This window comes from Anas platyrhynchos, chromosome 1 (genome assembly GCF_047663525.1).
Source record: "Anas platyrhynchos isolate ZD024472 breed Pekin duck chromosome 1, IASCAAS_PekinDuck_T2T, whole genome shotgun sequence".
NCBI classification, from domain to species: Eukaryota; Metazoa; Chordata; class Aves; order Anseriformes; family Anatidae; genus Anas; species Anas platyrhynchos.
In genome coordinates this window covers 108,099,364-108,124,211 of record NC_092587.1, presented here as the reverse complement: position 1 = coordinate 108,124,211, position 24,848 = coordinate 108,099,364, and the positions used below count along the sequence as shown (strand labels likewise).

The 24,848-nt window shown below is 38.5% G+C and overlaps 1 long non-coding RNA gene across 1 annotated transcript in view; it reads left to right on the top strand.

The window, feature by feature from the left end:
- Positions 1-5,080: 5,080 nt before the first annotated feature.
- LOC106014522 (uncharacterized) overlaps positions 5,081-24,848 on the top strand; it is a 35,328-nt gene continuing 15,560 nt past the window's right edge. The window contains exon 1 of the long non-coding RNA XR_001185899.5: positions 5,081-5,275. This is a non-coding gene — a long non-coding RNA (uncharacterized lncRNA). The remainder of the gene's footprint in view (positions 5,276-24,848) is intronic.

The window sequence follows — 24,848 nt, the reverse complement described above, 5'->3', positions numbered from 1 at the left end:
GAGCAATTCATGTGGACAATTTGTACTCAAATCTTCTCTTTGTATATCAAGATAGGTGATTCATACTTTTTCAAACAGTTCTTTGAGTCATACCAGACTGTACACGGATTCTTGTGGGGAATATGAGGACATGCCTGAATTCATTCAGATCCAGTGGATCAGCACAGTGAATACACACCACACTCACATCAAGAGCAAGGCCAGAGTGGTGACAGGTGTGAGATTGCTCCAGGAGACAGACCTTGACAGCTGAGTGGAGACGAGAGACCCACGTGAGTTGACATTGCCGTGGTGGAGTTACACCTGCAGCCATGCCACATGGGTCTGCATGGGTCAGCATAACTCCTATGGGATCTCATTTGCAAGATGAATGTTCTTGACGGGAAATGTGAAATTCATGGAAGGCAAGCAGATCAGTGTAAGCAGCTGAAGTTCTAGAAAGTATGAATGAATATTCTTGAAAAAAAAAGAAAAAAAAAGTTTTCATCATATTTTCATCATTCAACTCAGCTAAAAACCTTGCTCTGACTTTGTTGTTCTCCTTGTTGAGAAAAATGGGCTGCAGTAAGCACAGCTTTTCACACTACAGTTTCCTACATTTGTGTCGTTCTTTGGGCTTGTAATTAAATATTGAAGAGACAAAGGAGACTTGGCAGCAATCATACTCACAGCGGTCTAATGTCATATGGTTTGTCTGAAAGGAAAATGTTCTGAAACAGATGAGATAATGTACTTAACTTTGGGGAAAAAAAAGCCATGAAGCACTCACTGGACAAATACTCTCATAACATTTTATCAACAATACAGGAAAGTCAACACTTCCAAAACATCTGACTGTGATGATGGCAGCCAAAGGTCCATGTTAACATTAGAGCAGATTTGTGCAGTGCAACATTGAGTTTGAAAGGGCCATTGTTTTTCTGTTTCTCTGCAACCAAATTAGGTTCAAAGCAGTGGGAGACCAGCTTGCAGACATCTCTTGAAGAGTGCATTCCTTTTATGCAGTGATAAGTAATAGTTTCTTCAGGGTTTCCTAGCTATTGGTGAAAGGCAATCTTTTATTTTCCCTCCTGTTATGATTTTCAAAAGAATCTCCAAAAAAACCTTGTACAAACAGAACTCCAATAATTACTTCTGTCTCGGTAAAAATAACGGGTTATTTGCCTGCCTTTTCTGAGAAACGGATAAACTTGGTGTTTTCCTAGAAGCTCTTGGTTGTTATTTTCATGTAGCCCTGACCTCCCATTTGCCTTCAACTGAAGACCGTGGAGACTGAAAGAATGAATAAATAAGTATAATATTTTGAAAAGTTTGCAGTTACTTAAAATGATGTTGTCACAAGCTGTCCCAATATAAAACAGCCCATTTGTTCCATTTAATTGGCCTAATTCTTCACACAGCTTAATCAAGGAGTGACCAACTCCTGGAGCTTAATGCTAAGAAAATATGACTTATATTTACATAAAACTTTCTTCCCTGGGATTCAAGGTGTTTGTCTTCCTGCTGCTTTTATGCTTTTTCTCAGAACAGTTTTCCTTCTTTTTTTTTGTGTTTCCTAGTTCCTAATCTCAGGAACCAGAGTCTGACCTGCACAATCACACAGCTGAGCTGCAGTTCGTATAGCTAAATGCCTTCCCAGTACATGTCTGCCTGATCCTTTCCAGGATAAATACTACCTTACAGGTAACGCTAGAGGAGAAGCCTACTTCTTCCATCTCTTTTAGATCCTCATTAACCTCATTAACCATGTTCATTAACCTGAACATTATTTAACGTCTTGTTTATATGTTTACTATGAAAAATGCACAAAAGTTAAACTACTAAAAACTCAGCTGAATAGAACATTCCTTACATTGAAGCTACTGTTTGCAACTTTATAATGACTAGAAGATCAATTGCTTGCTATAGCAAGGGTAATTAGTAGCACTGCTGCCAATGGAAGTGGTGATAGTGCAGACATTCTGATTGTCAAACTTGCAAGTCTTCCTTTTATCCTTCCCTTTTCTTTTCCCTTTTCCATTTCCCTCCTCTAGTCTCTCTTTTTTTTTAATCCATACTAAACCACAGACCAAAGTCTGGTCTGAGATTTATCTTTGTGGATCCAGAGGAAATGGATGTCATTAGAACAATTCAGCAATCATGATTCTTACGGTCTTCGATCTCTGTATGATTCCTTTGGTAGAGCTGACATAATGTGTGAATGATTTTCTCATAAACTAAGTCTAAATTTGAGCTTCTTAAACCCTATCATTTAAACTGTCATCTGAAGAGAAGACAGTGTTTGTGTGACTTCTGTTCTCTGCCAGAAATTAAAACAAGACAAAGCTCAGATTCCCATAGCCAAAATGATGTGCAGTATTTGCAATGCTCATCAGTAAAGAAAACTTTATTTCCTCATTTTCTCTTGTCTTGTCTGATTCAGTAAATTCCATTTCAGAAGCTAATCATATTAAGTAGCTTAACTTATAGGCATGATGGCAGGCAAGCACACATAAGTCTAATATCTAAATTATTCTCAGGGAGACAATCTATTGTGTCAGTTAGTGATCAAAGTGTCCATTTATATTCACAATGCTATATACAAAACAATTTAATTCCAACATCTAATTTTTTTAACCATAAATGATTATGTGATAAACAAATCATTTGGAAACTAAAAGAGTAGTATCACTGTAAATCTCTCTCCATGTCTCAACGTGCTTAATATGGGTTGTCAAAAATCTGAGAAAATATGACCCACAGGGGGTTCTCTCAGCTGCCTGAAATAGGGAGAAGATACAGCATGTCTTTACTACATTTTCAAAGGCAAAAGAGGGAACACTATTAGAAATAAGCCTGCTGTTCTCTGTCCTCCCTGAAACTGTACTCCAAACATAGGTACTTCTGTATTTTTGCTTTATACTATAAGCCTTATTTTAAATAAGAAGCACAAGGAACCAAAAGCTCTTATGGTGAGCCTTCGCTTTGTATTGTCTCTAAAATAAATAATTGGCCTTCTTTTCTGAATGAGATTCACATTTATTTCAGAAAGGGCATCCTCTTTGTGGGACACAGTGGAATTTATTCATGTTTTGGAGGTAAAGAAGACAAAGTTTCTGTGAATTCTGGAATAAATGGTCATAAAAGAATATTGACTCTTTCTCAGTAGTTTCTTAGTTAAATAAAGCATCATCTGTGCTAAACAATTGTGGCATTTCTTTAGCCTAAGTCAGCATTTGCCCAGAATCCCAGTCTCAATGAGAAAAAGATCACTCATACAAAAATCTTTGGCAGGTTTGGATTGATATCCTCGTGCTCCCTCCCATACAGCAAGAGTTAGGAACCCCAGGAATTAGTAGTGTTAAATGGATGAAACAGCTACAGAAAGACTCATGTAAAATGCTTAAAACAACCAAAGGTGTTCCTGAGGTACTAATACTTCCAGAAAATATTGAAAAGAACCATGTGGTTCTTTCTTCAACCCAACCACAAATTTAATTCAAAACTTCAATTGCCTTATCTCATTTGTCATCTTTGACCATGGGTAGTATCTGTGATCTTCTTTGCTGGCTTCCCTTCAGCTGGAGCTAATGCTGAATGTCTGAATACTCATATAGATTTTGGGTAGTACCCTGCTGACTCTCAGGGTGTGAAGAACCTCCCATTTGCCCAGCATACAGCTCTCTACCAGCTTTGCACAGCTGGATCCACATCTCCACCAAGAAAATCTCAGCACTCTCTATTTTCAGATGCTCCAGCAATGGATCCCTGAGGTGCTCCCACTGCAGGTACCTGGCTCTCCTGGCACCAGGGTTCATGCAGTCTGGTTCCTCTTCACCTTTGCAGTCTTCCCTTCTTTGTGGTGGTCAGAGGAACACCGAGCTTCACGCTAGCACCCAGCAAGTAGTGCCAGATCAGAAGTCTTGTCCCTGAGACTGCTACTGAGCCACTCTTAAGAGAGATGCCTGGCATCAGTGCTGCAGTCAGGAAGGACATGTAGGCCCCTGGACACTGGGACACAGTCCCATACTGGATTTTTGAACAGTTTCAGCCCAGATGAATCAACACATTGCCAAACAATTCCTGGGAATGACTGTGAGACTCAGCATGGCCCAAGGACCATGTTGGCACCCTGCCCACAGCTAGGCCAGCTGGGGGTCAGGGTGCTTGGTGGCTCCTGGCCCCAGAGCCAGGAGCAGTCATGGTTATCTTTAATTTACTGCCTCCAAGCTATGCATGCTGGTTTTGATTTCAGTAGGGCCAGAATTGCCATAGATTTGTGGCTTGTGACAGATCTTTTACCATATATGTAAGTATATATATGCACTGGAGTCAACAGGTATCTCTTTTCTTCTCTTTGTTTGAAAATCTCTACAAAAAATGAAGGTTTAGGTACCCAAGGATGTATAATAACAAAAATATTGTTTGACACTTGGTAGAAGAATAATTGGTTCCTGCAATTTCTTCAGACCACTGTCAATTTACCACCTTTTTTCTTTTAAAGGCCAATGGAGTGGCCCTCACGCAGACAGTAAGTCATGCCATTAAAGTAAACAAGAAAACAAATAAAAGCTATACCTGTCATGTTGTTTAAACTATATTGATGAGAAGGGAAAACAGGCCATAGAACTGATTATGTTTATTAGATAACAGGCAGCCTATGCTGTCATTGTGCTCTGACTTAAGGACTTGTCTAGCAAGAGGACAACGTTGCCTCTTAAAAACAGGAATATCTGAAAAGGAAGGATGCACTGCTTTTCGAGGGCCTGCATTTATTTATTTTTTTCCTTAGATTTTTTTTTTTTCTAATTACTGTCTTTAAGGTAGATAAATTTGAAATTCACTGCCCTTATAAAAATAGCAAGTATTGGCACATCTCCTTTTAAATATACCTTGTTTAGGCTAGCTAAGACTTTGAGCTGCTGAAGAAAGAGCTACCCATTGCATGATAGCTGTTAGATGTTGGATAGCTGTTAAGTTAGATGAATCACCTGCTGAAAACACCTTGTTTTCCTAATTGCCTACAGATGGATCCCAGATGAAAAGTGTAGTCTAAACACCTGGGGTGGGAATTCAATTGCTTAAATATAAGGTTTCAAAGCAGTTTAGCTCTTTTGGGTTACCTAGAAGGGGTTGTGCAGGGCTGGCAGAGATGACCTAGTATCTGTGGCTTCCTTTGACATCTAAAGTTGACTGACAAAGAAGATCAGGTAGATTAGGCTGTTGATACCTAAATGATACTGGGTATTTGTGGTTTTATTTTTGAAGTGCATCTAGAATGCTGCGGTTAGCAGAGGTGAGTGTTCCCCTGGTTTCTCCCTGTATGCTGTTGGGAAAAATTACCTTGATAAGAGACTTACAGCTCTTGAATTTTTGAGTATTGGTCAAGAAAAGCAATTTAGATCTCTTTTATGTATGCCAATACACTGAAAAGGCCTTTATTGAGTATGTGATTAAAAAAAAAAAAAAAAGGCTTTAAGCCACAAGGAGTTACAGCTACTTCAAGAACTGTTCATAGTATGCTGCATAGCTGTCATGGTACCCATTGAGTCCTACTGTTGTGATAGTGATGAAATCAGCTGAAAGGAGACTGGGGAGAGGCATCTATAAATTACAGCTATTCTCAGGCACTATTGTAGCTACAGGAGCTCCATACTGAAGAAGTTCTTGAGATCACATTTTCTATTTCAAGAAAGGAAGAAAACTCTTTCAAATCTGACCTTTTGCTGGAGCAGTAATGGCAGTAATATCCTACTGACCAACACTTACTTCTGAAGTTCCTCAGCCATATGTACTCTTTGGCTGTGGCACGCTTTGATGTTTCTTAATTAGACACTAGTATGGCAAGTCATTCATTTAGCTTTAGACCTACAATTGTCTAATTGTCAGCTTTTGTTGTCTGATATGTAACTGCATCTTGCTTTAGTGCCACAGAAACAAGACTTGCTTTGCGTGTGAGCATGCATTTATTTACACATATGTACTTCTGTGTATGAGTATGTGGAAAAAAAAAAAAAAAAACTTGTATGGGGAAGACAGGAGGGGAGGCACAGAAATAAATGATTCCCCATTGCAGCAGTACATTAATTCAAATCAACAGGACTATCCTTATGCCTGGGAGGTGAATCATTTGCCAGCACGCTCCTCAGGCTGTAAGGACCAGAAGGTTGTATGAAGTGTCCCCAGCATGCACAGAGGAGAAAAAGTTCAGAAAACAGGGAAACTTAAGGTTTCTTTGCTGTCAATGTCATTCTCTAACATCTTTTTCATGCATTTCTAATGTAAACAATGTGAGTGATTAAAAATGAGAACAAACAAAATCAGAGGGGGAGAAAACTGTGGAACAAATCCAGCTGTATCTCACAAAATGGGGAAGGAAGATGTATGCTGTGGAAGGTCTTTCTCCCTCTCCTTTTTAACTATTCAGCTGCCTGGTATTGGCCCTAAATATCCTTAATACTCCCACAGTCATCTATTTAAGGGAATATCTACTGTGTGGTACAACTCTGGCAACCTCCCAAACGTTTCTGTGATGTGCCCCTGTTTCAGACAGCTTTGTGGGCTGCAGCAGGGAACTGAATTCAGGAAGAGGGGTGAGTCCTTAGCCCTAAAGCAGCTTCTGCCTTAAGGATATCTGAAGTGCTGGCTAATTCAGACCCATGTCTGATAATCACATTTGGTTGGATATCACTTCTCAATTCTACCATAAACATGTGAGGAATCTACTTGTGTTTAGAGTATGGAGATTAAAATTAGAACTGTTTTCTCTGTTGTGTGGGTGTCAGTTTAACAAACTAACATGGCACAGACAACTATCAACTGAGATGTTGAATAAGGCAGTCATTACAGCAGCTGTAAAGGCTATTCACTAAGTGAAGCTATTCACTTCACTGCTGAAGGAAATCCTTGCTTAGTCTGTGTCTGCAGGTAACAATGAATCTATTAAAATAAACTCTGGATTCATTTCCTGGCACTTCACATTGCTTGAATGCCTGATCTTCCAGTACATAGAAAATATGTTCATGTCTCAGGGCTGAAATAGGTCTCCAAAGATGTATTTTGTAAATATTATGTGTATTAACACTAGCAATGAGGGTACCCTTACATCTTCCATTTGCTTATCTTTGGGTCAGCCAGGAAATGGTGTAAAGAAATTAGATCTAAATTGTTTCTGGAAGCCAGTTACTGCATGACGACTGCAGTTTCTATTCTTCTGTTATTTCTTGGATTAAGAGGAAAACTTCTTCAGTTTAATCCTTCAACCTTATTGTTCTGAAGGCAATAATAAGTTAATTTGTGCACAACAGGTGTGGATGGTAACTTCATTCACCAGTTCAGTGGGGGGAAAAACAGTGAGGTTTACTCATGAAAAACAAAAGGGCAATACAGTAACTCTTGATGTATTTTGGAGGCATTACCTGGAAGGCAAATAAAGACATAAACTTGCGTCAGCTGGCATTAAGCAGCACCAGTTTCACTTATGCTTTACTGGTTAGTACTTTGTATTTTCTTTCATATAAGAATGAGATGTAATTATGAGATTAATTAGGGCAAATACAAAGCATTTCATTAGAAATGCTACATGTTCTTAATGTAATTTGTCTTAAAACTAGCCAAACCTTATTTCTGAAACACCTCCAAAGCACCAGACTGTGCTTGTTATGGGGAGTGGGTCTTTTCATTCTTGACACCCAACTGTTAGTCTGGAGAGTTCCTCTAAATCAACTACTGGAATACATGAGTTTGGGATATAGTTTGCGTTAGTGGAAGGTAAATCTTCCAAAGGCTTGAAGTTCATACCAATTGGGTTTTCTGTACTGGTTGTGAATGAACACATGTTCATGTTCTGGAAAATGTACAAGCAGCCAAGAGTACTTATCTTCTCTAGTCAAAGTGCTGCATATGCCCTGAAGTACAAAGGTGAGGGTTGTGGTCCTGCAGATCACAGAGGAGGAGGCACCCTGATCTGCTGAAGCCCTCTCACCAGTCATCCCTACTGCTCACTGGTGAAGTAGTGAGGAGCACGACCCAGGTCCTGCAGGGTTTTTCCTTCAGCTGCCTCTCTTGCTCTTGTGCAGCAGGGTTGCTAAGCCCTGAGTGCTCACTGCTGCCCAGCAGCTGGAGGTTGCACATGACAAGTGGATGATTTATCTGGTGCTAATGGATGCACTACTTTCTGGACATCATCTTGGAATGCTTTCTTCTGGCTAAAGGTAGCTTTTTACTTCAATCCCTCTATATTTAGCATTTCACTGTTTCAGACCTTGATAATGATTTATCCAGTTTCGGCCAATTTAGTACCAAGATTAGTACAAATGCATTTGTTTTTAACCAGAAATTGTGGAAGTGGGTTCTGGTGTGCAAGGCATTAACCATCTTTAATCAGATACCAGCTAGGTCTGGAACTTATTATCTGTTTCAGAATGTATCTTTTTGTCATGTAATGGTCTGTGATGCTTTCTTATAATGGTGTCTCACTGTGCACAAAGTGCCTTCCAACATGAAACCCAGTGCAGTCCTCTGTTTGCAGGGGAATATCTTGTAGATAAGTGAAGTCTCTGTACTTGACTCTTATATTATTCACTTCAACAACTATAACTACATTTATAGATTACATGGCTTGCTGGAAGAGACAGAAATAAGTGCAATGAAACTAACCATTGGAGTACTTCAGTAAAGTGGAATAAATTCTTTAAATACTATCTATATACAATGTTGATAATTATGGTTATGCTTAAATGAGATGCATATTGTGAGTCTCAGTTCTATCTTAGAATAAAAACGAAGGATTCTTTTTTGCTGCAGGAGAAATCTATTTTCCAAAAACACATTTCTAACTTTACATATTCTTTGTGTTGAATAGGTATATAGCATTGTAAGTTTGTGTTTTTAAGTGTGTGGGTAGCTCTTTTCCCAGACACTGGTTGAAGAATTTTTGTCATGTGGCTTTAGTGTTCACCATACATGCAAAATATGGCTTCAGGAAGACATTCTAAATGTAATGCTGGTAGGATGTATTGGTCAAGTGTACTTGATGTTACGTTCTCTCAGAAGTGAAAGACAAACAGTATGCTGATTTGAATGACTTTACCAGGAAATATTCTGAGACATAATTTCTATTTATAGAAACGGCAGAGTTCATGATACTTAAGCATCTACACAAACTGTATGCACAGCTGTTATAGTAGGTTTCCATAATTTTTTGCTCTGTTCATGAAGGTTTTTAGTCTGAACTTGAAGTTTACCAGCCAGGAGCAAAATGAGGAGAAAAAAAAATACTGACTTAATCTGAAAGCACCATGAAATATTAAGGAAAACTTGGAATTGCAATTTCGTGGAGGAAACACCAACTCTTTAGTAGTTTAGTCAAAGAAAATGACATGTTATTGGAAATATGAGAGAATACCTAAAATAATTTTAAAAGCTCGTCTTATATAAAAAGGGATACAGAGATGACCTTTGTATTGAATTGATTCTGCCATTGGAAACTTTGTGAGAACTTGATCAAGCTTTGGAGCCATCATAATACTGCTTATGCCTCCTCTAGAGCAGTCTCTGATCTGTAAATTTACAGTGATTTATTTTAGACCAGGGTAAAGACCATGTCTTTAAGACCTTAACGCAGTGTTCTCACGTACAAACTTGATATTGGGAGATCAAATTAAGAGTTCAACAGACTTTTGTACAGATTAAAACCATGGTACCAGCATGACTTGCTCCTTTCCAGATGAGATGAAGAGGTATTTCAATTAAAAAAGTTCAAGAAACAGTTTTCTGAAATACCTTGTTGTCGAACCCTTGCAAGCTCTCATTAAAACTTAAATCTTATTTAGAGATTAAAAGCAAGAGAAGTAGCTAAAGGTTAATATCGTGTATCATAACTTTTGTCTTCTATGTTTCCAGTGCTCATGAGAAGTACAGAGGCTGGAACTTTCAGAGGCAGATTAAAAGCAGATGTTTGATTTAGAAAATCTGAGTCCCCCTTGGAGGACCTCTGTATTTCTAGAGGCAAAAGTTTGCCTCCAAATTCTTCTGAGGTTAAGCTTTATCAACAATCAACACTGCGATTGTAGCCCTTAACACTGGTATAACCATTCAGGAATGAAGACCACTGTTTTATTTGCTGTCAAACTTCCAGATGCTGAAAAGGAGATAGTGAGGTTTGCTATTGTTACATCTGGATTATGAGTTAATGTATTCAGCAAATGGGGGAGAAATTGAGCACAGCATGTGTGATGGTTATTTTGGTGTACTGTTGAGTTGTTATCCCAGGCTTTGACTGATTGTTAGATGCTGTCTTCAAGAATGATAAAGATGGCTGACTAACGGCTGATTTGCATCCTCTTTCACTCTGTATCAAAGTATTGCATTTAACTGTTCTTCTTCATGTTAATTTACTTGAGGTAGAAGGGGGGAAAAAAATTGCTTCTATCTCTCTACCACTATGACCTTTACTTATTTTATTCTGATAACTCTTGTTTGTGGGAGTTGATAGTGGGAGGAGATACTATGACTTTTATGTGTCAATGTATTTTTAACTAGAGGCAGATTTAACACTATATTAATCTGGCTGTACAGCTGTGCACTGCAACTTGGCCTCAAGCCCTGTTTCCCAAGCAAAATGTCAGGGGGAAGGGACCACCACGTGGTTTTTCTTATCGTGCCCACCACAAACACCAAATACTTATCAATGAACTACACTGAACCCCAGTACTCCTTGTGAACATGGGATGCAGATGGGGTATGGCCTGGAAAGAGCTTTGATAATTTCAAGCTAGAATAGCTTGTTCATAATTGTCAGTTTGACTTTGTTTATAAATAAAAGTGAATAGATTTATCCTTGCTTAGCTTAGATGGGGGTGGAGGAGGGGGGGCAGGGCTGTCTGATAAACTCAGAGGAGAATCAAATCTATTTATACTATTCCATTTTAAGTTTACTTCACAATTAGGCAATAAATGTAACAAACTCTAATGCACAGGCTGGTTTAAACTTTATTCCTTTGGCAAGAAACAAAATGGATTTTGTGGTAAACTTTATATGCCTGAAGTCACAAGATAACAAGAATTGAATGTAGTGTCACCCCAGACTTGGCAACAGCAGTGTCTTGTTGGAGAATGAAAAGGATATGATGTGTAAAACTCAGAAGAGGAAAATGGTTACAACAGTCTGGTGCCTTGTTCTAGGAGCTGGGGAAGAAGAGGTAGAGCTTCTGGTTTTAATTCATCCTTAAAAGATAAAATGAGGGTAGTTAAGCAAGGATAAATATTAAAATACAGTAAGTACTGGGAGAAGATAGGATTTTAGGAATAAATCCAGGACACCAATTTATTTTAGGATCTTCCAGGGAATCTTTAGCATGTCCAGCTCTCAGTGATTTTTGCCCCACTTCCAAGTGAATTCCTCTGAGTCTGAGGCCTGCCAAGTGCAAAACGCAGAACTGTTAGTAGCAGGCTGTAAAGCTCCCCATTGCCTCCTTTTCATCGGCCACTTGTGATGTTGTGCTATATCTTTGCTGCTGTCCCTTTGGCTGATGCTGTGAGGAGCAGCTCTAGTGAGATGGGCATAAACAACTACAGATTGACTTCCAAGTGATTGTCAGACACCTGGAGACCCACAGCTTCTGTTTAATGGAAGCACAAAGCCAACTTTGCCAAGCCCTCAAGGCAGCTGTAATTACAAATGTGACTGATGTAGCTACTCCATGGAGACATAAAACCACCACATTCACAGTCAGACCTGCCATCGAATTCACAGCAGAGCTGAGTGTTTGAGTTACAGTTCAGAGGATTTGGTCCTTCTGAAGGAGTATTTGTAGGGCTGCAGAAAAGAGAACTTCCCATGTTTGTTATATGATGTTATAAATAGCTCCCCAGGAAACAGAGCTGCTGTTGCATCCAGGAAATATAACAAATGCAGTATTTTAGTCTTTTTGACACAGCGTGACTTGAGCCACTGATCAGACCTGTATCCTGCATATGTATGTACAGAACACAGTAGCAGAGAGATGTTTTCTCAGTTGAAATAATATTAAGTTTTCAACATAAAATTCTTTATTTTAAGCATATGGTACAATGTTATTTGGTTAATCTTAATTGTAAAATAAACAGATATGAAATGTGTGCTGACATCTTCCCTTATTTGTTTATAGAAAAGTCCCTTGGAAGATTAATCTTCCCACTGGCCATGTCTGCAGCTTTTCTCTTGAGCTCAGCATGAAAGTCAGATGCCTGCTGAAGGCCTTGTAGGATCCAAAACTGCAAGTTTTGAAAATGTCAGTTTTACTGAAGACTCATGAATTCTCATTTCCCATTAAATAATCCTGGGAGAAAGGAGGAGCACTGAGGGACTGTGAGACAGCCAAGTCACACTCCAGCTTTTTCAGTAGTATTCATAAAAGTAACACCTTAAAGAAGCATTTGACTATTATTGTGTTAATCACTTTTACATGTTCTTTAATCTATTTGGATTTTTTTCCCACAACTGATAACCTAATTTAAAAATAAAAGACTCAAAGTATGCAAACAGTCTTGCACAAGCTGATGTGATTTTATCTACCACTTGATAATCTAATGTGTTACGTGGAAGACCTATTTATAAATTCATAGAAATGTTTTGCATTTAGTGTTTCTGATTTGTTGATGCCTTCTTGCTAAGAAGCAAAAACTTAGGTTAAAAACATTGACACACTTTAATTCAGCATGAGGGTGAACATATACCCTTATGCACTAGTATACCTGGATTGGTTTCAAATCCTACTTTAGCCTGATCTGTGCCAATTTGCTCTCAGCCTCATATCAGCTATTTCTAGAGGTGATCAGGAGAGAATATTTTCTTCAGGAATGCATTGCATTTAATGATCTGAAGATTCTTCATTCAAATATGTATAAGCCTTCTAAAAGTGTATTTGCCAATATAGTGTTATTAGCTTTTTATTTTCTTAAGTGTAAACTCTTTACAAGCTGCTACAAAGACAAATCTGATCTGTGTGGAACTGTTTGATGTGAGCTCAGTACCGTTGCTGGGTACTTTTGAGGAGGGAGAGAAAGTCATACTACCCACTTTGAACATGCATGAACTTCATCTATTCAATGTCTAGTGCCTGCCTGATAAGCATGGGTTTAGTTTCTCAGTACACTTATGAAGTGGGAATTTCTGACAAGTTTATGTTAAGAAAAGCTGAAGAACTAGGAGGATGTGACTTAATGTTCCTGGAAATCTCTATTTGTCAGCCCTCAAAAGCAGGATGTCCAGACCTTGAGAGAAAGCTGACTGAGCTTCTGCAAGTCTTACTGAAGGGACTTTGCAGGACTTCAGTAAAATATTTCTTGCCTTCTGGTCAGTTTTGCAGGATGTTCCTATTTGCATTACGTTTTCATATGACCATCCTATATTAATATTGCTTAGAAGGAGTACATGTATGCAAGAGAGCTCTTCAGAGCTGTTGGAAGATATACCTAAAGGAATACCAGGGTAAAATGGATTGAGGAACACTGCTGCTGACAAAGCTGCTTCAACGTGTGACCCTACAGAAGTAAGAAATCAGCTGAATATCTTAAACTTCAAAGAAGGAATCTTGATTTGGGACAGGAGTTGAGCAGAAGACTGCAAAGTAACAGCTGACCTAGAAGTGAAGTATATTGTACAAGTATGTAGTCTCTACTCTAAATGTATACCTTTACTCATAAGTTATTTCATTAGTCCTGAAATACAAGGATGTGAGTGGTGTCCTTGTAGTACAATTGCTATTTTATTTTTTTCTGCTGCTAGTAATATATGTTCTTATATCTATGCCTGAAGAAGAGGGCCTTGGACTGCTTGTGGTCTCCTGGGTCTGAGATCATAGCATTCTTCCTGGAAAGAACCTAGAAGGAGCTCTGGCCTTTCCTTTGCCCATGTAGAACCTCAGCTTCCTCTCAGACTTTGCCTGCAGTTGAAAGGGAATAACTTTGTCAGTCAGTTTCTAGATAAAACCCCAAGACCCTTCACAGCTCTCATCTGCTGCTCAGGTGGACCTGCTGCCTGGTCTATCAGTGTGTTCATGAGAGAATTTACGGTGTTTTATGCACCATTTAGCTCCTGACTAGCTGTGCTCAGAGCTTCACTCTATCTCCCAAAGACGCTGTCAGACAGCCAGATATAATACAAAGCCAGAAGAATACTGATAGCTTGTCAAAACCCGGGAAAGATGGACTCTGAACTGCCAGAGGGAGAGCTCCTGGCTGTTGAGATGTATCTTGCTTAGGGGAAGTTTGTCACAAGTTGCTTCTGCTTTTCCTGGAAAATGCTCAGGTTGAACTTGCACTGGGTTGTTGCTTTGGGATGTCACTGGCTGTTGATACCTGCTCTGCTACTGCCCTGCAGCAACCATGGTTAATTCATCTCTTGAAGATGGGAATAAAAACTCACTGGAGCCCAGGAACGCAGTGGACCTGCATGATCAGCCCCTCTGTGTTGGCTTTGGGAGTCTGTTTTTTGTTTGCTGAGATGGTAGCTGATCTTTGACAGATATCTAAAGGAAATGGAAGTATGATTTAGGAGGCAGGATGTGGCTAGCAATAATAAAGGGCTTTTATTTGTCTCAGTGTTTTTAAATGATTTTAATCTTCTCTCAAAAATAGGTGTATAAAAATGGAGAAATTGGCCTGCTTTAAATAGGAACAAGGTCCTTTTTATCTGTGCTCTTCCCTACTACCCTTCAGCTCCTGGTGCATTGCTCACTTCTGTCAAACTGAAATCTGGAGCAAAAAAATTCCCAAGTAAAGTTTGTGATCATGTTTCATTAAGTGCCCTTTGCTAATCAGAAGTAACTGCGAAGTTAGAAGGGTTTCACTGATAGCCAGTTAAATGATTCTGCAGTCAGTTGCCATTCTGCAGGATCATTCTCATAAGGATAATAAAAGCTCATTAAAAATGGAAATACCAGATTTTTTTGCAAAATTTGTTTTTTTATTTTTAAAGTATCCTAATCACAGAGCAGAAAACCTCCCTCTTACACAGAGGGAAGATAATTTATACCAAACATTTGATGTTCAATAATCAGATCATTGATATTTGATGATGGGATTACATGCCATGGTATGTTTAAGTTAGAGCAAAAAAAAAAACTCGTCATGAATTTCCTTTTCTTCTTACAGTGAATGCTTTTGCCATAGAAATGAATTCCAGTATATCTGATTGCAGAAAGAAAGTAGGACTGTTCTGCTAGTAAGCCAAGTACATAATGTGTAGGAAGCTTTTGATCAGAATTTACTGAAATAAACCAAAGAACTACAAGGTTATGATTTTTGTATGCATTCTTGGCTTGAAATTTGTAGCTTTCAGAGATTTGTTTGTAACTTGCTGATTTTTAATTAAAATGACTTCTTTAGTCAATATCACATTAAAAAACAAAAGGGGTATGTTTTTTACTGCATGATAACCTAGTGTATGTTTTTAACTTTTAAAAGATAATTAGGAAAACCAAAAACCTTTACAACTCTCCTTTAAAACACCAAGCTAATAAGGTTCTCTTTGGGATGAACATTTCTGGGACAGCAGAATGCTGACATTGGCCTAAGGGAGTACTTAACATCAGAGCCCACTATGAAGATGCAGTATGCTTGACTTCGTTCACAAAGTGAAAATCACACCCACTTTATAAGTGAAGCTCATTAAATTTTTCCTTTTTTCATTAAGCATAAGCACTACATATTTTTATTAAAAGGAACTGCTTGCTTGGATGAAATGAAATTAACTGTTTTTTACTTTTATTAATTCTGTTCAGTGTTTTGCAAATCTCAGGCTGCAGGGGATTATTCACTATTTTAAACGTGAGCTATGGAAGTCAGCTGTGATTGATCTCAAAACTTCCTCTTGTTTCATGACCAACCAAAGACATTTTATTTCTTTTGCCAGCTGCTAGAATAGTAATTCCTGTAATCAAGATAAGGATACTGCCACTGTGTTTTTGTTAGGGAGAATATCAGAAGATTAGGAACTCTTAAAATTGAAAACCACTTCCTTTGAACTTCCCCAGGTATTGTTCCTGTGTTGGTTAGGCTGTTTTAAGATTTACTGGGTTGGGTGTAAGTTTTAAACCTAAGGAGTTTCTTCACATTATGATAAAGATCTTGGTATGTGTGCTTGGGGACCTGGAGACAGCTCTTGCTGAGCTGCTGTTCAGTTTGTGGGGTTGTGGGAAGGGGCTTGCGTGAGCTGCCAGAGAGCAACCCTGCTGAGAAATTCCTACTAATGGATTCTAGATTTGAACCTTTTTTTTATTTCCATCCCTCTTCAAGGATAACAGGCAGTTCATTCATAACCGTTTTATGTTGTCTAAAGGATGTAAGTCAGGAGAGAAACAGCAAAAAAGATTCTTGGACAATTTCTTCAGGAGCTCAAGTCCATCAGGAAGTGGACAAAGTTGGCAAAGGTTTTATGACATGCTTCACCAAAAGTACTCATCAGCAGTGTTTATGCTGGGAAGTGCCAATAACTATTCCTGATGCTGGGATTACATTGGCTAGATTAAATGAACCCTCAATCATCTGTTATCGCATAATGGTGTGAGGTGAGCATCAAGCACAGCAATTTATTTTTATAGCACAGCCACCAGTCTGCAGCTCCAGAAGCTCCTAGAATTGAATGTGATCCTACGTTATTTCAGAAACAAAGGGTACTGAAGTTGTAACAGCATAACAATGACTATGAAAGAGTAACTTTAGTGTCAGTTTTTCACTGTTTAAATCACATTATTCGATCGGATAAAGCATAAAGCACCAATATATTGCATCTATCAGCAAGATTTGAATATTTGTCTTACCGCAGAAAATTTATCTGTTTTCACTAATCTTGGTGATCTCTGGTAGTATTTCTGCAAGTTTGTTTGGAAAAGTGTTTTGTGAGGCATGATATAGCTTAACACTATCAAGCTTTCCTACAAGAATATTTCGCGTTGATGTGATTTTTACATCTTTATTGTGAATTTGTTACTGTTTTGGGCTGCTTGATAGCACTGTGCTCTTTTAGAGCCACTGCACCATGGAATTGAAGAGCAAATAAAAAAGTATTGCACTTCAGGCATCCTCATAAAACCACCCCAAACTTGTTCAGCCTGCTAACCAAACAAAATAAGGATTGTCTCAATTACTTCCTCTTAACACAGTAGATTTTCTTGTGGGCTTTGCCTATCTTATTACCCTCACACAGATATAGATTATCTAGATTTATTCCAAGCTGTATTGATTTGCAGAGCAGTGGCCCATCTGCATTTGAAGTGCCATCCCCTGAAAAACTGCTGCATCTGGTGGAATGGCATTGGGGAGTGCAGTAGTGAGAAATTTAAAGAGGAAGACAAGCACAGCCTTGTAAACTTTTTATACACAACTACAAAGCAGCTTCCAGTTTTGCTAATATTGTTAGACATTTCTGACCTCCTCTACAGTCACTAGCTATTCAGCTGAGGGAGCTGGGTGTATACAAAAGCACAGCTGAGGTCAGAGTGTAGGCTTATATTGATGCAACCTTACTGACTTAACTCGATATGATTGAGAGCAGCATGTGGCCTGCTAGGCAGTTCAGAAAGCAGGCCGGGCATATTCTCTTATTCTTTCAATGAATAACTGTAGACCTCTCCCTTCAGACCTTCAGAAGCTGGCTGGAGATTATAAACAGGTGAGAGGGAGAAAACTCTCTGTAGTCACAACTCAGGGATGCGAAACCAAGAGGGGGAGAGGACTCAGAATAGAAATACTTCGCATACCTGATCTTTGGATCACATTTGAAGGATCTGAAATGCAAACAGGGCAACTTGTGTTAGGACAGCAGATGATGCATTTGCCCTTACTGTATAGAGGCTGTGCTGGCCTGAAGCAGCTCCTGTGAAGGTTTTGTCTGAACACATCACATCACAATCTGCAATAGAGAAAGTTCAGATGCTTCATGAGCAACTTGTCCTTCCCTGTAGGAGGAAGAAGTTGGAATTTATGAGAGAAGGGCACTGTGTGCGGTGGGAGGCCCTCACATTGCCCATCATCGCACTGTAAAGTAAGCAACCCTACCACCTGAATGGAGACTTCTGCAATTGGTAGATACATGGTGCTTGGTTCTGGATCCTCCTCTGGATTATAAATCCCTAAAATCTGCTTACATGAATGAAAAAAACTATATATATTAAATAAAAAAAAAAAAAGTGCTAAGCTAGGTTTTATCAGCAATACCTGACTAGGGAAGAAGAAAAAATAGCATAGCCCAGCAGCCTGGTAGAGATTTCTGCTCCTGTGGCTGAGATAATGGAATGGCTTGTCAAATAATTCAGAATTACCACCTGAGTATTACGGTGGGGTGAAACTGATGTTAGGTAAGTGTAAAAAGCCAAGAATGTAGCAAGGCAGATATTTTACATTAAAGTGCTTTACAGGTACAGGACGGAATATACAAAAGCTGTGCTAGAGAATGTTTTTAGCACTCTGCTGCTCATACACCTGCTTGGGTTCTTAGTTTAAGCTTTCCAAGTTAAAGACACCACAGTGATTGTAAAAGACATGCTGTGTTTTGTACCATCATTTATGGTTGTGGATTTCCTTCCATCTCTAAACTGCAATTAAATGTTCCTATCATCCTGTAAATTAGCCTTTCTCTTTTAAACATCACATTTGCAACTCTATGTTCATATAATCCTGTAATTATGTAACTATTTTCATTTCAGCACTGATTCAGCAATGTACTTAAGCATATGAACGATCTCTTTGAACCCAATGGGACTTCTCACATGCTTAAAATTAGGCATAGTTTAATTACTTTGCTAAATCATCAGCGATACTGATACAGAGATGGAAACAAAGGAGGTGGTTTGCATCTACTTTAGAAGTGTCCAGTTCAATAATGGTGTTTAAACTCTACTTTAACTTTCCTATTTTAAATGTTTTCAGCTGAATCATAGTATTGGAGCCAGGTATGCAGATTGAATCATATCTTTTAAAACTACAGTTTCTCTAGAAGCAAAGCTTCTGAGGCAAAAATTCTGAATTATTTGACAAGCTTTTAAGAGGATCAAGATCTCTCCTGACATCTGTGCTCTCTTTATATCGGTTGCCTTTTCAGGCATGTCATTGCAACTGGTGGCACACCTGCACCAGGAAGGGCTTTTTGCACAAAAGGGGATCAGTGTGCTCTTCAGGGTTGAAACATGGTCTTACCCATTGCATGGGTAATTCTGAGATGGTGATAAACCATGATGCATGAAGAGGAAAAGGTGGGGGGAGGGGAGGAGGTGGGAAGACTGCAGCAATCTCAGTCTGTTATGCAACTTTTATACTATTGAAGAAAATACATGTACGTCTGCATCCTCATAAATTTCTACTGTCGTCATCTATCCTAAAATTGTATATTTGCTAGGATCTATAATGTTAATGGTTTAAACCAAAGCATTTCTGTGAGATCTCTAACTTTTACATTATATTGTATGAAGTAGGAAACTTGAGGCATGACCACTACATTGGAATTACAGCTCTTCTGTATTCAGAAGTAATGGGACAAGAAGTACTCTTGAAGAAATTGGGAACACTGAAGAAAAGAATTAAATGAAACATTGCAAATTGCCTTTTGTAGCAGAATATGAAAGTCTGCACCAAGTATCTCCAATTTTCACATTAGGAAACAGAGGCACAGACAAAGTTCTTCAGAGTTAAGTACAAATAAATGATTTCTATGAGGCTTAATGTTGTAATAATTGTAAAAAGCTCTTGTTGCTATCGCAATAACTTGCCCTAGCACAGAAGAGCTTTCAGAAAGCATGTATTTGGTATTTAGTGCTTATGTTACAAAAATATCAACATGCAATCAAAATTCGCTACAGCAGGGCAGGTGGGAACAAATTCTGCCCCAAAGTTAGAATTTAATCTTAACACAAAAAGCACTAAAATAAAAGATCAAAAATACACTTAAAGACTCTCTTAGAAGCAGAAAAAACATACAAAAGTTATTAAAGTTCTGTTTGTGGCTTAACGTCCACTAATGAAGATGGACTTAACCCAAAGCTATGAATAATGAAAGTCTGCCCACACAAAAGTTTTTGCAACATGGTGAAAGTCTGCAGGGAACCTGGATCTCAATTAATAAGTCAGCGCATGGTCCCATAAAATGAAGACAAAAAGAAATCAGAAGAAGGTTATTTGTACTGCTTGGTTAGGAGACCTATTTGGAGATGCCCACTGACTGAATAGGAAAGGAGCTCTTACAAGGAAAAGAGGGCTTAGAAAGAATTGGACATGTAGCAATCGATCTATTTGTTTCAGCGCTTAGGTTTAAAAAACAGATCAGTCTGTGAAGAAAAGTACTGATTATTGGTTTCCAGCTGAAGTTCCTTGTCATGCAGGCTTCAGCGATAGTGGCCCAGGGGTGTTAACACTGCAGCTAGCAAAATGACTAATGCACTGGGAGGCATTACTAGCATAATTTGCTATCTTGCACAGTCCAGCCCACAAGTTAACCAAAGGGTTTTTGCATGAAAACCTTACCTTCTGTCTGAACGTGTCTTCTTAGTTTTAAATGTTGATTTACAGATTTGCTTAGATGGAAAATAAATACCTTTCACTTAGTACTTAGTGAGATATTTTTTTTCTGAATTTCTCTAGCTTCAGCTATCAACCATGATATGAGTCAGTTAAATAGTTTTTTTTTATATCTCATTCCAAAAGAAAAGGTCACTGAGGTGCTATATATTACATAGAAAAGCTGCTTTACCTTTTGATTTTCCAACAGTAGTCACCTCTGACTCTAGAGCTAAGCTACAGTAGGACAGGGAAACCAATTAAATAGCATATCTATAAGAAAAGCATAGCAATGTTTAGCACACAGAGTATATTTCAGCTACCTAGAGGCTATTCTGTGCAACACAAAGTGGAGTAATTAAACTCCAGTTCCTACTTACCTATGCAGACTAGAAGTAAATGCTGTTTTGCATTAAAAACTGAGTTTTGCAGGTGGGAGGATAGAACATAGTTTGTTGGTATTAGTGTTGCTGTCATAAAGCACTGAGATTGCAGTGTCCCCACAATCTGGATGCTGCTACAGTGGATTTCTAGGCACTTGACCTCAGTGGAGTAGGGATACAGTCCGGCTTCTCACACGCTGCTGTAGGAAATGCTGGATACCACAGAGGGGATGCAAAAACTATACAGCTCCTCAGTCTGTATTCTGTCTAAACATGACCTTAAATAAAATAACAAGGACATATCAGAAATTCTGCTTTTCTTTAGGGCTTTGGGGTTTACTCACAGCTGCGTGTCTTCCTCCGGTTAGGATCCCAAATTTAATAGAAGTTCTCTCTGTTACCTTGCAAGAATAGACCAAAGATTTGTTTTTTTGTTGGTGGTGGTGGTGGTTTTTTGTTTGCTTGCTTGTTTTTTGTTTTGTTTTGTTTTTTTTTAAAGAACTGCTCAATAGGTGTTTTTGTGTGTTTTGTTGCAAGTTTTAACTGGTGAGTGCGGAAAGTTTTTGATAATGAACGTGTACTCTCCTCTTTTTCAGAGAGACAACTACTTTGGTTATACAGTTACCTATATCCCTTGCTTTCTTAGATCTTCCACAGTTCCATCAACAGGGATAGGGATTGTGGCTCCTTGCCCCTATGCTTCCTTTTTCGTGGAATCTCTCAGGTGAGGAGACGAGCTCTCAGGAGTCCTTTGCAGGACTAGTTCTGGGATCAGACCAAGCTGCTTGGGACTCTCTTAAGACAGATCCTGAAAATCACCATAGATTCCAGATGGAGCTTTCTTTCCCTTTTTTTTCCCTTGGATAACAGCCATTATCCTGTTGATCAGGCCTTTCTCTTTCTTGTGAAGCAAACAGGCTGAAGAGGCCCTTGCAGAACTGGATTATTGGTAGTTTGTGTGACAAAGGGTGGTAGCAGCATCCCATTTTTTACCAAGCCTGCAGATGCTACAGTCTTAGTACATCCAGGTCTGTTATTGGCTGTCAGGTGCCTTCTGAGAGTGTCTACTGGGGTAAGGGTATAAGATGCAAGTAAGGATGGATTTATAGTTGATTGAATGGCAGTACATAAAATAATATCTGTTGATATTTTGCTGGGTGGTTGTCTTTACAAACACAGGTACATGTCTTCTTTGTAACTTATTCTTCCTTTCTTTTCAGTGCTCTTCTCCTATTTCAGCTCCTTAATGTTCTCAAAACATCCTTCAAAATTGTACTCAAGATATATTATGGGCAAACATCTTTATAGAAATTAAAGGACAAAAGTTTCATTAATATTTATGAATAATGAATCACTGGGATGTTGCCCTTTGATAAATCATCTATAAACATTAATACAAGTGACCATTTAATGTAAACACAAGTATGATGTTCTAATTTATTTTCCGTTTCCCTCTGTTTGCTAATTCATTGATTTATTAAACTGCCTAACTAGAAAAAAAAAGTCTCTGCAAATAACAATTTCATTTATAACACACTTATAAATGTTTAATACTAATAGTTTAGGAATTGGAGGATGAAGTTCTGTTAGAAAGATGCTATTATCTGTGTGAGATGATTTTCCCAGTTTGCCCTTATCCTCCCATTGCTTGAGAGCAATAATTTTAGCATGATAATCTCTGACTTCCATGTGCAGGCCAGGGATGAAACAGCTCACAACAGCCTCCTACACACCATGTTTGCTACTTTTGACTAACCAGTATACTCTAGGAAGAAGAAAAATACTCAGGCCCCTAATGTGCACTGTTGCCCTGGCAGATGTGGCGAGACATAATTAATGTAAGGATGGCATGCATCAAAATTTGTTTGTTCTGCTGAATTGTATACCTTGCAAGGTACAGGAAATTTAAGCTCAATGCAGCTATTAGAATCCTGCTGGCATTGCTCTGATTCCTTACTGCTTATTATGAAATTATTCAGACTTGTGAAAAACATCATATAATGATGACTCAAACAATGACTTGTTATGCTAGATCTTCCCAACACTCACGAAGCTGTTTGTTTTTGCTTTAAAAAAGGGAAGTGAGTCCAAGTAGTTGTTCAGCTCCTGCACTTTACGGTTGCTTATTTTTTTTTATAATCTAAGTTTGCTGTTGTTGGTCACAGAATTATGGTGAAATTATAGTAAATATTTTGGTAGCCTTTGACAATAGGAGGGTGGTTTCTATTTGGGTAGCTTCATAGTGTGGCAAGACTGCAAGCGACAGCTTCTGTTTTGCTTTGCTTATGGAATACACGGGAGTGGAGAGCTGGGACCCAGTGATGGGGGGTTTATGGAGCGTACACAAGCAGATTCTACCATGATCAGCTCCCAAAATAAATCTGTTTTCCTATGCATTCAATAAAAAAGAAGGGATGAGCTTTTCCCACTCTGAGCCTCTTCATTCCACTCATTCTCAACTAAGGATAGTCTGCTTTTTCCTTTCATTAAAAATATGAGACCTGATTTTCCTCATCATTTGTGTTCAATGAGCCACTCCATTCCTGATGTGACTGATCTTAACGAAGTTATACCAGTAATATATCTGTTCCAAAGAGTTTCAGTAGACTGTTTTCTCCTTTTTCCTCCATCCACTTTTTTTTTTTTCCTTGCAGCTATTGAAGTGGTAGCATTCCTATTTTGTGTTATAAATACATGGGTATTTTTCTTCATGTGCTTCAGAAGATCTGTTTACAACACACTGATACACAGCCTGATTACTATGAGATCTTAATTATAAACCATTAGCAGTATATTATCTTCAATCTTCTGAATAAGAATATACTTTAGTTTCGCAATACTATTAAGAAAAACAGTGTTACTTTCTTTCATGTGTGTGTGAACAAAAGCATTCACTTGTTAGTAGTCAGTTATCGTCCCTGCTCTGTGGTCAGTATAGTTTGCCTCAAGGGATTTATATGACTTGGTTAAATCTTTTAACCATTAGAGCCCCAAACTGCCTTAGTATCATTTGTGAAAATACCTTCCACAGGTCCAAATAAGCCCTTGTATTTGATAGTCCCCTGGCTGAGATTCTCAGTGGAAGCTGATGAGGGCTTTTAGCAGGAACACCTGTGTGCTCAGAGGCACCAAATATTTGTGTCATGAATGCTACAAAAACAGTGGTATTTTTCCAGAGGCCGTCTGGTAAAGATTAAGAACTCATTTTAGTCTTTGTAAAACTTACAAATAGAATTAAAAAGGGACAATGGATGATTCTGAAAAAAGCTTGCAAGAAAAAGAAAAACAAACAGCCCTGAAATATTTCTTGTTCATACTTAGCTGTAGCCATTTGTTCAACACAGTGGAAAGCGATAAAGGGAAAAGTAATGTTCTTAGGCTGTTGTCACATAACAGGGAGGAGCCAAAAAGAGCAAATAAGTGAATTGCATACTGCCCACAAAAGAAAGAAATGACTCGGACATTTATATAAATACACTGGTATATGAAATGAAGAAAAATGTGCCAGTTGACTTTTGTTACGTACTGTTTCCTTCTTAATCCAAGAAAAGTTTTTTTCAAAAATTGTAAGCCAGCTACCAGCTGCAAAATTGACTTTTCTACTTAAGAAGCTGTTGTAACAAATGTGAGCTTTTTTTTTGCTTTTTTTTTTTTTCAATATTATGGGTACTGCTCAGGCATTCCATACAAGTAACTTTCTATTTACCATCAGCACTCCAGTGAGGTTCAAAACTGCTGCCTTGTAGCATAGCCACAGGGGCTCAGATTTTCAGACTACGTATGCGATGCATTTTCCTTGAAAAATAATGGAAGATTTCTGTCTTTTGTCTAGAGAGCCTCAGCCAGGACATTTGTTTCACAGGCGTACTCAGTAAAGCACTCTAGGCATGCAATAATCCAAGATGTCTTATAGACAAGGGATGATGTAAATGTTATTACACAGGTGTTTTGCTCACA